This window comes from Camelus dromedarius, chromosome 13, assembly GCF_036321535.1.
Source record: "Camelus dromedarius isolate mCamDro1 chromosome 13, mCamDro1.pat, whole genome shotgun sequence".
Lineage (NCBI taxonomy): Eukaryota > Metazoa > Chordata > Mammalia > Artiodactyla > Camelidae > Camelus > Camelus dromedarius.
Genome location: NC_087448.1, coordinates 28,146,332 through 28,159,255, shown reverse-complemented (window position 1 = coordinate 28,159,255; position 12,924 = coordinate 28,146,332). Strand labels below are relative to the sequence as shown.

At 39.2% G+C, this 12,924-nt stretch overlaps 1 protein-coding gene across 14 annotated transcripts in view; it reads right to left on the bottom strand.

Moving 5' to 3' along the window:
- Positions 1 to 12,924, bottom strand: part of KLF12 (KLF transcription factor 12) — a 507,694-nt gene that overhangs the window by 30,231 nt on the left and 464,539 nt on the right. The window lies entirely within an intron of this gene.

The following is a 12,924-nucleotide window of genomic DNA, read 5'->3' as shown; positions in this document are numbered from 1 at the left end:
CTGGAGGAACTTGGTGCCAGCTGTTAAGATAATAAAAATTTATCTAACTTATTATGTATGCAAATCATAATTATAAAAGCCGTAAAAATGGTACGTCATAAAGGGAGGAATAATAAAGTGCTATGGGAGTAAAGGGACAGTTTGTCTAATTCTGTCTGAGAAGATCAGGGCAAGCTTAATGTAGGACACCAAGAGGTGGGCCTTAAAAGACTGTGAGCTATAAAGAGAAAGCAGAAGAGACGAGAACAGGATAATCAGGGCCGGGTACCACGGACTTTGAGTGTTCCCTTATAGTGAACCGTATTTTGTAGGTCCTGGAACTGTCAGGAATTTAAAAAAAAATAGTTTTAGGAGGAAAAGTCTGCCTTCTAAAAATAGAATTCATTGGTGAGGAACTGATGAAAGCCATGGCCTTTATCAGTTAGAGAGCTATTTATTGCCATCACCTAAGCAGTGGATTCTACCTGAACCAAAGCAATGTCTTTAAATCTGAATCAGAGGGGACCAATTCCAAGGCATTTGAGAAGCAGACCTGTCAGTTGCAGTAACTGACTGGATGATGGCAGATAAGGAAGAGGAGAGAATGATCCCAGCAGCTCAGCCTAGGTGATCAGGATAATAGTAATGTCCTTAACCATCCCAGCATCCACAGGAAGAGTGGCAAGAAAGGAAATGCTGATGGTTAAAATTCATCTACATATAGACAATAAATTTATGTTCAAAAGACAGCAGAATGGCACTTTCATTCAGACAAACAATAATTTAAAAGGGTGGTAGAAACTAGGTAATAAAGAAGTATTTTTCAGGGATAACTTGGATGCATTTTATAAAAGAAAGCTCATAAAATAAATTTAATGGTAATGGAATTTCATTAAGGGCTGTCCAGCCTATAATTCTAAAGGCCAGGTACTTTGTAGAGAAAATTAGACCAAGAATGCAGTTTTTGTTTATTCAGTCAATTAACATTCATTGAATTTGTTTAGGGATGTTACTAAGTTTATAGTTGGCAGTTTAGATACTTGATGACGTAGGCAATTGCTTTTCTGATTGGTTTTAATTATAGGAGTTTGTTTTTCGGGATCTCAAACAGACCCACTTAAATGGAGGGGACAAGGGATGAAAGGAGCATGTTTGGAAGCACTTACTATCGCCTTCGGCAGCATGCTGAGTGTTTTACATACTAGAATACCTTGAAATATCGGAGGAACTGAAAGATGTCAGTTCAGGACCACCACGGTAAGAATCCTGCCAATGAAGATGAATTTTTAGCTGCATCTGAGAAAAATGTATTAGCTTCCCTAAACTTTGGATTTCTTTCCTAGAAAAAAAAAACAACCTACCTTGTAGGGTTATAAGAAGAATTAGGGTTATGAAAATAAAAGGCCTTATATAAGCAGGTGGATAACCAGGAAATGTTTCAAGTTAGTGTTATTTCACTTTGCGCTAACCTCAATTATTAACACCATTTTACAGATGAGGAATCTGGGGTTCAATCAAGTTAAGTAACTTGTCCAGGAGCATAGATAATATTAGGAGGTGGGTGCTGCCTTTTTAAAATTCTTTTTGTTTTTTGGAATTGCTTTCACAGTCACCTACAACAGTGCCTGGCAGAGGATGTGCTTCATAGAAATTTGCTGCTATGAATGAAAAGCATCTCACATCTAGGTCCCTTCCCTTCTCTTAACCTCTGAATGTTGGCGGGTCGCTGAGCTCAGTTCTCTGGCCTCTTCTCTTCTCTCTTTCAACTTTTCCCCTGGGCGATCATGTTTACTTCCATGCTTCATAGAGTGCACTACATACACCATATTTTCGCATGTCACTCATCCATTTTTATTTGACAAGTCCTCTTCCCTGAGCTCCAGACTCATACGTCTCCTTGACCTTCCACACGTGGGTCAATGAGACGTGTCTAATGTATCATGCTGAAAGTTGAATACATGGTATTTTCCTGCAGACTCGCTCCCTCCCCCGTGTTCTCTATCTCAGGAAATGACTACCAGTCTCCTAATGGCTCTAGAACACAAATAGGAGTCTTTTGTGATTATCCTCTTCCACTTACAAACTGTCAACAGGACCTACTGGCTCAGCTTTCAAAACGGACCCTGAAGTTAGGTATTTCTCACTGTCTCCACAGACATACATCTCTTCTCTGGTCTGCCACAGCCTCTAAGTGGAATCCCTGCTTCCATACATACCCTTTCCTGCCATAGCCTTTTTGTTTTTTTACTACGGTAAATATACATAGCATAAAATCGACACCTTTGACCATTTTTAAGTGTCCAGTTCAGTGGCCTTAAGTACATTCACACTGTTGTACAACCATCACCGCTATCCATTTCCTGAACTTTTTCATCACCCTAAACAGAAACTTGGCTCCCACTATATAATAATAACTCACTCTCCTCTTCCTTCAGACCTAAACAAGCAATTCTCCAAGGAAGACATACAAATGATCAATAGGCACATGAAAAAATGCTCAAGATCACTAATTATCAGAGAAATGCAAATCAAAACTACAATGAGGTATCACCTCACACCAGTCAGAATGGCCATCATTCAAAAATCCACAAATGACAAATGCTGGAGAGGCTGTGGAGAAAGGGGAACCCTCCTACACTGCTGGTGGGAATGCAGTTTGGAGCAGTCACTGTGGAAAACAGTATGGAGATTCCTCAAAAGACTAGGAATAGACTTACCATATGACCTAGGAATCTTGCTTCTGGGCATATATCCAGAAGGAACCCTACTTCAGGATGACACCTGCACCCCAATGTTCATAGCAGCACTATTTACAATAGCCAAGACATGGAAACAGCCTAAATGTCCATCAACAGGTGAATGGATAAAGAAGATGTGGTATATTTGTACAATGGAATACTACTCAGCCATAAAAACTGACAACATAATGCCATTTGCAGCAACATGGATGCTCCTGGAGAATGTCATTCTAAGTGAAGTAAGCCAGAAAGAGAAAGAAAAATACCATATGAGATCGCTCATATGTGGAATCTAAAACAAACAAACAAACAATGAATCAAACAAACAAAGCATAAATACAAAACAGAAACAGACTCATAGAGATAGAATACAAACTTGTAGCTGCTAAGAGGGTGGAGGGTGGGAAGGGATAGACGGGATTTCAAAATTGTAGACTAGATAAACAAGATTATACTGTATAGCACAGGGAGATATACACAAAATCTTATGGTAGCTCACAGAGAAAAAAATGTGACAATGAATATATATATGTTCACGTACAACTGAAAAATTGTGTTGAACACTGGAATTTGACACAACATTGTAAAATGATTATAAATCAATAAAAAATGTTTACAGAAATAGTAAAATAAAATAAAATAAAATAAAAAAATAATAATAACTTACTCTCCTCTTCCTTCAGCCCCTGGTAAATTCTATACTTTCTTATCTCTATGAATTTGACTAAACTAGGTATCTCATATACATGGAATCATACAATATTCGTCCTTTTGTGTCTGGCTTATTTCACTTAGCGTAGTGTTTTCAAGATTCATTTACTTTGTAGCATGGATCAGCATTTCATTAGTTTTTAAGGCCAAATAAATTCCCCTTGTATGTAGATACCACAGTTTGTTTATCCTTTTGTCCACTGATGGGCATTTGGGTTGTTTCCATATCCTGGCTATCATGAATGCACTGCTGTGAACACTGGTGTACAGATATCTCTGTCTTCAACATGTTGGGTATATACCCAGAAATGGAGCTGCTGGACCCTAGGGGAATTAATTCTATGTCTGACTTCTGAGGAACTGCCAGTGTTTTCCACAGCGGCTGCATCATTTTATATTCTATGAGCAATACACAATAGTTTCAATTTCTCAACATCCTTACTAACATTTGATACTTAAAAAAAATAACAACCATCCTCATGGCTGTGACGTGGTCACCGTAGTCTTCTTAATAGAAGAAATAACGTCCTATCAAAATGTCAGTGGTTTCCCATTCCTCTCAGAACAAAGCCCAAGGTTTTTACCTTCAACTACAAGGCCCTGTGGGAACTCAGACCTCATCACTCCTTCCCTAGCTCACCTGCCTCAGAGCCACAGGGGCCTTCCACCTGGGCCTGGAACACATCAAACTCACTTCAACTCAGAGCCTTCGCTCTTGAAATTCCATTGTCTAGAACTACTCACCATACGGCTTCTGGCCTCACTTAAATCATGTCTCTAATCAAATGTCACTTCTTCAGAGAGGGCACACATAGCCTCTCCCAACCGACTACACCCTCACCCTCTCACTCTCTATTGCTTTACTTGTCTTCATGTTTATCATGCCTAACATTATATAGTATGTTTATTTGCACGTTATCCAGCTCTCTCAGCAGAGATGTGGGTGGGGGCTTCTTTCCGTATTTTTATAAAAGATTTTTCTAAATTGAAGTATAGCTGCTGTACAATAAGTTACAGGTGTAAATACAGTGATTTACTAAGTATAAAATAAATTCATAAATCCATTTATAATTATAAAATAGTAGCAATATTCCGACTATATATATAACACACACACACACACACACACACATACACATCCCTGTAGCTTAGTTTATACCTAATAGCCTGTATCTCTTACTCTGCTGACCCCTATCTGGCCCCTCTCCCCATTGGTAACCACTAGTTTTTTTCTCCATATCTATTTCTTTTTTGTTACATTCTCCAGTTTGTTGTATTTTTTAGATTTTTCTTATTCACTTTTTTAATCTGAAGTACCTAGAACAGTGCCATACAAATTGCAGGCACGCATTACTGAATGAATGCATGGCGATACATTCACAGAGGTTTAATAGTTTGGTATATTTAAGATAAAAAAAATCTTAATCTACTTGTTTTGCTCTTTTCATTGGGAATGGCTGAATATATTTGGAAATTTAAAACATGTATGTCTTTTCCTCTTCTGGTGGGGAACGGGGTGAGATTTCACTTTATTGATCAGTTAAGAAAAGAAGTTATCTATTGATACATATTTTGAATAATAGCAATAATATGGTTAAGCATTTACTACTTGTGCCCGGAGCTGTGCTAGGTGCCTGATACATATCACTACTGACTTTCAAAAGTCTACAGGGTAGCTGCACTTTACAGAGAAGAAAATTAAGGCTCAGGAAAGGTAAACGGCCCAAGATCACAAAGCAAGGAAGTGGCAGGCAAGGAATCTCAACCAGGCACCATCCGGCTGCAAAGCTTCCTGCTTATTCCACCACGCCGCTCTGCAAGACGTTGTCCTCAGCGATCTGGGGGGTCACAGAGTCCCCCACGACCTCTGCTTTAAGGCACGTGCTGCTTGGGAGTAGAATGACAAGGTGCATACCTATACACAAAACGTAAAAGACCTCAGACAATAGAAGGGACAACAAATCGGTGTTCCAATGACTGTTCCTGGTCCTTAGAGGAATTCAGAGGAGGGAGCCACCCCTGGGGGTGGTGGTGGTTAGGACACCATCTTAGGGAAAGTGGGATTTGAGCAGGACCCTGACTTCGAGTGGGAATTAGATAAGGAAGGTGTAGGGTGAGGTGGAGAGGGTCACACTCCGGACTGGATGAGTCACCTGAGCGCTGCCCAGGGGTAAAAAGGGATGAGGGGTAACTGGTCAAAACTGGGTAAAGCAGTCCACTAGAAATTCAGAGGCTGCCTTTGGAGGAGTAGAAAAGGAGGAAGAATGTTAGCTTATATTTATTGGGCACTTAAGTGATGCCAAGCACTGTGCTATGGACAGACTATCTGTTTAGTTTTTAGAACAACCCCATGAGATTAACACTACTATCCCCATTTAACAGATGGGAAAACTGAGACTAAAGGCAGGGTAGGGATGCACAGTAGAAGATAAGGATGCATAGGCTGGCGTGGTAAAGATCTTGAATGCTGCAACAAATTACTTGTCTTTGTTCTGCATGCACTGAGTTTTTTGGGTCCCCCTGCTGAAGTTTTACCCCCATCATAATAACCACCAGCGGTGCTACTGATGTGTGGCCTCAAAATCCTATAACCTCCTCTCTTTCCAAAGCTATCCTGAACATCACACATCAAGACAAGTCTACAAGAGCCCTTCTAACTGTGTTTTCTTAGGTGCCCCTGACATGCCCCCTGCCTCCTCCGTTCAGGGACCTCCTATTCAGCCATCAAAACCTACATGATGTAATTCATTTATCAGGAAAATGGATATGTAGTTTGAGAACTGTTTCATAGTCTAATGACATTAACTAAGGATACTGTCTCCAGAAATCCCAGAGTTTCTGTGAATTACAAACTATTCCTTCTAACTCAGGGAGTTAATTACAATATAATAAATGTTAATTATCAATATAATAAATATTTGATTCTTCCAGCTGCCAATATAAACTACAGTACTGTAAGACTATCTGTCTGACTCCAAGAGTCAGTATAATGATTCATACACTAGAAAATTCACCATTTTAAGATTTCTCCCATTATTTCAGAGTTTCCACATGTTTACAGAGTACCAGGTGATGCAAGTGCCTATATGTTAAAGATCACATTGTCAAGCAGGAACTCTGTATATCCTGAAGCATCAGGGATGCTTATGTTATAGGTAAGGTGCAAATCTCCGTGTGATGTGTATTATGACTTTCGAAAAACGATACAGGGGCTGGTTATCAGCTGGGTTGCTGCCATGAAGGATTAACGGGGAATGTTACGATCCACTGTTCAGACATGTTTAATATCATTGCTGGGTTCATTCAAAGAGAAGGTAAAGCAGAAAAAGGAAGTGTTGATGTTTATTACGAAAGAAGAGTAACCAAAACAGAAGGACTTCCCAATGGAAAATTACATACTAATCTAATAAATACACCCCAACATGTGTCATTCAGAGTTTCCAGCTTTCATTTTTCAGAAAAATTTTAGAGTAATAAGTGAAACGTTTTTTGTTTGATTTTTTTAAGTTCTCTTCATTACATACCAACTCTGAAAATTAAATTGACGCTCTAACAAAAAGGTTACGTATCACTGACTTCTAAGATTTCTTCCCCTATTTTCCAAACAATGCACTGTATTTCTATTTCTTTTGTCCACTATGCCTGAGGACAACTTCTGAGACCCTTCAAAAAGTTGCTATGCCTATAAAACTAATATGTATTTGGTGTATTACTGGCAATGAGATTACAGGATTAAGTATGAGCTACCGGAAAACATTTGTGAATCAGATACAAAGTTCATACTAATTACCAGCTTAATTTTCCTCATTTATCAGGTAATAAAAATATATTTTGATGTAAAATAGTAAGGTTTTGACTTTGTCTAATTTTGTGCATGAGTGTTGCGCATTGGTGGAAATATCTGAAACTCTCATTTAGCTTTATTTGAAACCTTTTTTTTTTTTTTTTTTGCAGCAAGAAGATTAGTGAGAGAATATGTACACTAACGTACACGATCCGTGAGAACTACTTAAGCATCTTCTTTGGAGAAATTTCTGTGTGAGTTTCTCAGAAGATGATGAAGTCGGCCAAATGCCTCTTGGTGTTAATTTGTGACTGGAAACCAATGATACTGAAATATCTGACGATTGCATTTTGGAAGATGGAACAAAGAGCTCTATCGAGTCAAGACTATTTAATTTTCTGAAACCCACTTCATTCAGCATACATTTTTAAACGCTTACTCTATATTGTTTTTTTTTATGTCTTTTTGTGGAAAATAGACAAGTAGTAAAAGACACTGTCTCTGATCTTCAGAACTTAAAATATGGGTAAGTCAGTGTGAATTACGCTTATGAAACAGCAACAACAAAAGTAATACAAAGACCGAACACGAGCCACTACAGAGTGATTCAGACAGCACCTCTGAGTGCCGAGGGATGGGACAACGGTGTATGGTTACCCTAAAAGGGCCACGTGGCTGAAAAGTTGTGAAAGGCAAGGACCATGATAAACACAGCCATGATTTTCATGCAGCTTTCATTTATAATAGTTATAATTTTTTAACTCTGATCTGCTGACCATCTGTTGCAGCAGGAGGTTTTTGTGGTTAACCGCTTGGGGCTGTACGCAGCCAGATCACTGGCCTCATTCATCTAACTGTACAGCTCTGGACAAGTAACTGAAGGCCTCAATGCCCCATCTTCTTTTCCCCAAGAAGGGACAAATAACCATACTTGTCTCATAGGGCAGCGGAAAGGAGTCAATGATTTAATACAAGGAAAGCGTTTCCTACAGTGCCTGCTACTTGGTTAGCCTTTGCTACTGGGTTCGCCTCAGTCTTATTTCCCTGTGTTCCCCAATTTTGGGCTGGGAATGCAGTTAGTGCTGCTGTTTGCCTAGAAGAAAACTGCAAAAGTGCTCAAACAAAAAACGCAGTTAGAAAAATGCATGTCGATACAGTCAAGCATACTGTATTATAAACTTCAAAGTTGCTAAGAGACTAGATCTTAATTTTCTCGCCACAAAACAGAAAAGATAATCATGGGATGTGATGGAGGTTTTAGCGCTAAAGTGGTAATCACACTGTAATATGCAAATGTATCAAACTAACACATAATATATGTCAATTATATCTCAATTAAAAAAAAAACAAAATGCATGTCATCTAGCTCATGATGTAGAAATGAAAGCATAAAGCCAATAAGAAAGTAAGGAATTTTATACCTCTAAAAAAGTTCAAAGATCTTGGGGGCAAAGTTTGGGAGAATGAGTATACCATTTATGTCTCTTTTCATTATTGTTTCTGATATTCTCCAGAGATTCTTTTGCACCCCATTCATGGACTATTAATAATTTCTGAATTATTCTTTCATTTACATAATGATAAATAATCAGGAAACCCATTAAACTAGCTTTGAGAATGATAAAAGCACTTGTCAATTTCACTGGGGTTAGCATATTCTTAGATAATTGTATTTTTTAAACAGGCTGTCTAATTTTCAAATCCAAATAATACTTTTTTTTTTTATAGCAGAAACAGATTACCTTTTGAGGTGTGATAATTAAAGTCTGACAAGAGGCACAGGAATAGACACCCAGCTTTTTGTCCAGAGCTGATGTGGTGGGCTGCCAGGACACAGCCCTCGCAGAATTATTCAGTTCTGTGGGCCTTGTCGTTGAGAACCGGTCACCAGCTTGCATACTCTCAAAGTAACAAGAAGCCTGCCCAGAAATAGTCACAGGAGAAGAGACTGAATCATAGTTGAGAGTTGCATGTTAAACCTGCTTTAAGCCTCATCACAGAAGATGATTTAGATCATGCCATGTTGGGGGAGGATGGGTGTAGCTCAGTGGTAGAGCGTATGCTTAGCATGTACAAAGTCCTGGGTTTGATCCCCAGTACCTCCATTTACAAAATAAAAGAAGAAAAGAAAAAAAAAAAAGAAAAAGAACTAGCCATGTCATGCGTCCTTTATTTTATTAACTGTTCCTGATTTATTGTTTCAAGGCAACAAGACTTCCTCTGCCAAATGTTCTTTTATCTCAAGAAGCAGGAATCAGGGAAAGCATTCTCCACACACCCTCTACGAGTCCCAAGGGGAAAGTGTTTTGTGCTCTGACATATGTCTAAGTGCGAGCCTATCCGTGTGGGGCAGACTTTAGGGAAGATGAGGAGCTACAGCAGAGCAGTCTGCTCTGACAGACAGCACAACTCATGTATGAAAAGCCCCCCAAGTGCTAATGCGATTTACACATCCATCAGACAGGCTGAAAAACTCCAGAAGCAAAGGCAAAAAACACAAGGCATGAAATGGGACCCAGTCTTCTCAAAGCGCTAACAGCATTTTTACATGTCCCATTTTTTAAAAAATTGATAATACCTTCTTCCATTCCTATAGCATCTTTCCTCTAAGAACTTAAACTTCCTCCAAAAATGTTTTATTCATTTTAAAAGTTCCAATTCCTCCCGACAGTGTTTCCATGGAACAGAAACTTTCCTGCGTCTTATCGGAGAGAAAAACCGAAGCTCAGTTAGAGGAACACAGGAGGAGGACAAAAGCTCCGGGTGAGACACAGAAAACAAGCTGATGTTCCATGGGGAGAAGGATAAATTGGAAGTCCAGGATTTGCAAATACTAACTACTATATATAAGACAACAAGGTCCTACTGTACAACACAGGGAACTATACTCAATACCTCGTAATAGCCTATAATGAAAAAAGAACATGAAAAGGAATATATATATATATAAAACTGAATCACTATGCTGTACACCAGAAATTAACACAACATTGTAAATTGACTATATGTCAATTAAAAAAAAAAAGAACCCTCAGGCATTCTGGGCAGTGGCTCCAGGATGCCTCCCACGTAGGAGGGAGCCTGTGAGGGTTGGTCCTTGACGCCAGGAGTGGATTACATCAACAATGCTCCTAAGGCCCACACAAGCTTTAGGTTGGTCAGACAGAGCTGTGGTTTCAAAGCCTTAAATTCTGGTTTCCTTGTGGGACCAGAATCTTGCCTTCACATTTATGAAGAATAACAGCAAAGACTTTCACTGCGATCCCCTGGGTCACGTTTCTTCTTCAGATTCTTAGGCCAACAACGCATTCTTTTCTTAACTCCGTGACCGTTGTCTTAAACCACATGCCATGGAATCTTCAGAGCTTCAGGGTCACTCTTTTGAATAATTTTAATTTCAAGTACATAAGGCTAATACAGTAAGACTAAAACTCTCACCTCTGACCTTCCAAGTATAAATTTCAACAGCTCCATTGCTCTCAGTCGTGGACTTTAAAACAATAAATTAGAAATCTAAACTTATAGAAAGCAAGTTTATATGAACAAAATACCACTCCCCCCTCTCTCAATATTTCATGTAAGGTTTACTTTGAAAGTCTTTAAAAAAAAAAATAAGGTTCAGTCGCTTTGAAAAAAATCTCAACATGTCATTGTGAGAGTTGTTGCTGACTGAGTATTTCACAAACATTTCCTGAGCGCCTACTATGTGTGAGCACATCTCTTGAGCTGTCGGGGATCAGCAGTGAGTGGGGCTGTGACAATCCCCTGCTGTCACCTGCTGCACATCTACCATAGGCCACCAAAGGACGAGAGACTTTCCATCTCTGCAGCCACGCATGCTGACCTTTTAAAATAGGTTGGAAAGCCTACTGACATGGTGAGTTTTGAGCCCAACACGCTGAGGGTTCTCTCGTTTTGTGACTGCTGAGCAGAGCCAACAGGGTCAATTTAATAAAACGCTGGGTATTTAGAGATACAAGCGAAGCAAAAAAAAAAAAAAAAATGACAGAAGCAAATGGCAGTACTTATTATTTCAGATTCTTGCTATGGTCATTAGACTCAGGGAGGACTTCTGAATATTTAAGGTATTCCGTGGAACATGCACAATTTTTGACGTGGAAAAGCAGAACATTTTAAGAACTGAACCAAATCTCTGAAATTACTTGCTAGCTTTACCCCCGTCAAACCTGAGCTCAAAAGACAGCGTATATGGATTTCAGTCTCTACTCAGAGCATCACAAATAGGAATTTTCCTGTTGCTGAACTTTTGGGTATTCAAATCGTAAAAGCTTACAATAGCTAACGTTTATAGAGCAAATTAATGTTTGCCAGATGCTTTGATAAATCTCTTACACATATCATTTTTCTGAGTTCTTCCAATCCTCTAAGGCAGTAACATTTTCACCCCCATTTTACAGATGAGTAAAATACAGCTTAAGGAGATGACATAACCTTAAAGGGGTCAAACAGTAGAATGTTAGTGACATCAACCCTCTCAGTGCTGAGGATATGAAATGACACTTGAATGTTTTCAAGTGGGAGCTCAAGTATTACAATCTGGTATCTCCTTTAAAAAAAAAAACTTCAGTTAGAAGGGACAACAATTAACCATCCCTGGGAGGGACTGCAATGGCCCAGCCTCCCACTGCTCAATGGAGGGAATGTCCCTCAGTTCCTCCCCATTACCCTCTTACTAAGTCGGGGGAAGCCAGAGTTCAGTTCTGCTCTCTTGAGCATAAAGAGAAGAGTTTGCCTTGAGTCCCATCCCTCCCCTGGCCTCTCCGTCTCCTACGTAAGAAAATCCTGCATCTTTCCATTACTTTCTCCACTTACAAGAAAGGTTGCCGGAAGGAAGCAGGAAGCAGCATGTTACTTTTCAGATGGACCGAGGACATCAGTCTTATTTGATAGCAGATTCTGCTTCCTTCAGCAGCAGCTGCCCTACAGTTCCAAAATCTGAACTTAGAATACGAACATACTTGGATGAAGCACATTCATCTACGAATGACATACGTATTTCAGGTGCTGAGCGCGGTTACTGCTACTCATCCTTACAGAATGGGGGCAGAAGGGGTTTAATCTCATTTCTCTCAGGATCGACTTCTTTTGTAGAGACTCTTAATTCTGTTGTCTGACCAGTGTTATGTTCCTTAAAACAGACCTCTGTTTTAGGATCTAGAAATCACCAGGGAATTTAGCTTTGCCTGAAGACTTATTCTATGATTATTTAACCAGTTGAATAAATTTAGACATTAAGAGGGGTGGGGGAGTACCAGAAGGAATGTTTTCTCATTCCATGAAAGTTACATGGGAACTTCTTTTATTTTAGTTTAGTTTAGTTTTTTGTAGGAGGGAGGTACCTAGGTTTTTTTTTTGTTTTGTTTTGTTTTTTGTTTTTTTTTAAATGGAGGTACTGAGGATTGAATCCAGGACCTCGTGCATGCTAAGCATGCATTCTACCACTGAGCTATACCCTCCCCCGACATGGGAACTTCTTTTGAAAGGGCTTCTTAAAAAATACCAAGAGATACTTTGTGCATAGCGTTATATACATAGGCTTATGTGCATTTGTTTAGAAAAGGAAGATCCAAGAAATACATCTTAAAAATCGTTTTGGTAACAGCCTGCTTCAGAACCATGAATAATTTCAGAATAATCACCTTAGTTTTAAAGTCTCACTGTGTTAATGAGAAAAGCCACGGCTGTGGTTTC